Raw genomic sequence first — 990 nt, forward strand, 5'->3', positions numbered from 1 at the left:
CAGGACCGGACCCTCCGCGGCGCGGCCGCCGGCATCGCCCGCATCGCCCGCCTCAGGGCAGGTGCCTTCCTGGGGCGCTTCTCGGCGTCACCTTAGCTCTGCGTTTTCCCACTGGCGGGGCGTGTGGGGTCAGACGGGAAAGGGACCCGTCCAGAGCCGTGAGGAGCAGCTGATGCAGGCGTGTGGAAACTCGGTCACTCCTGGGCGGGCAGCGTGTCCCCTTCCCAAACACTGTTATTTGTACGGGACGCGAGTCCTGTTGTCGTGCAGGAGGAAGAGGGGACACTGGGGCTTCCAGGTGCAGCATCGGTTAATCAGCAATATCTGTGTAAATATTTTAAGTTAAGAGTGCAACTGCTTTTCCACTTCTCACTGCGCTTTCCAGGCGTCAGTGCGCATCAGAGAGCAGTGGATGTATTCTCTAACTCCTAAGAGAAATTCTGCCTGCTCCCTTTTCAGCTGTATGGATTGTTGCATGGAGGCCCTCACGCGTTTGCTAACTCAGATGCATCCCCCTTAGGCTTCAGAAAAAGACGCACAGTATCTGCGTCTTTTCGTTGGCAAAGTCCTAGGAGTGCAGCTGATGACACAAAGATCCTGGAGCTGAGCATTTGCTATTTGAGATGTGTGCGTGCACCACAGGACACACAAGTACTTTCCTTCTTCTCCTTTTATGCCTCACCTCCTTGAACTATTAAGAGAAGACAGACTTTGCTTGGTGAGACTCTGTCTTCTCTTGCTATATCCAAATTCTAAAATCTAATTGAATTGGGGACCATAACCATAAAAATGTAAGAGCAGAAAATGAGATGTGGACAGACCTTACCAGAGAGATAAAGCATCTGGGCCCGACTTGTTCACCATGAAATAGTGGTGGCAGTCTCTTGGATATTGGGCCACAACTTAACTGAGAGAAATACTGAGAGGGACTTTAGCTTTCCATACTGTAAAGTGCTATCATGTTCATATCATGTGATCAGATGCTCTGCT

This window comes from Athene cunicularia (assembly GCF_003259725.1).
Source record: "Athene cunicularia isolate RWA chromosome 2 unlocalized genomic scaffold, athCun1 chr2_part1, whole genome shotgun sequence".
Taxonomy (NCBI): domain Eukaryota; kingdom Metazoa; phylum Chordata; class Aves; order Strigiformes; family Strigidae; genus Athene; species Athene cunicularia.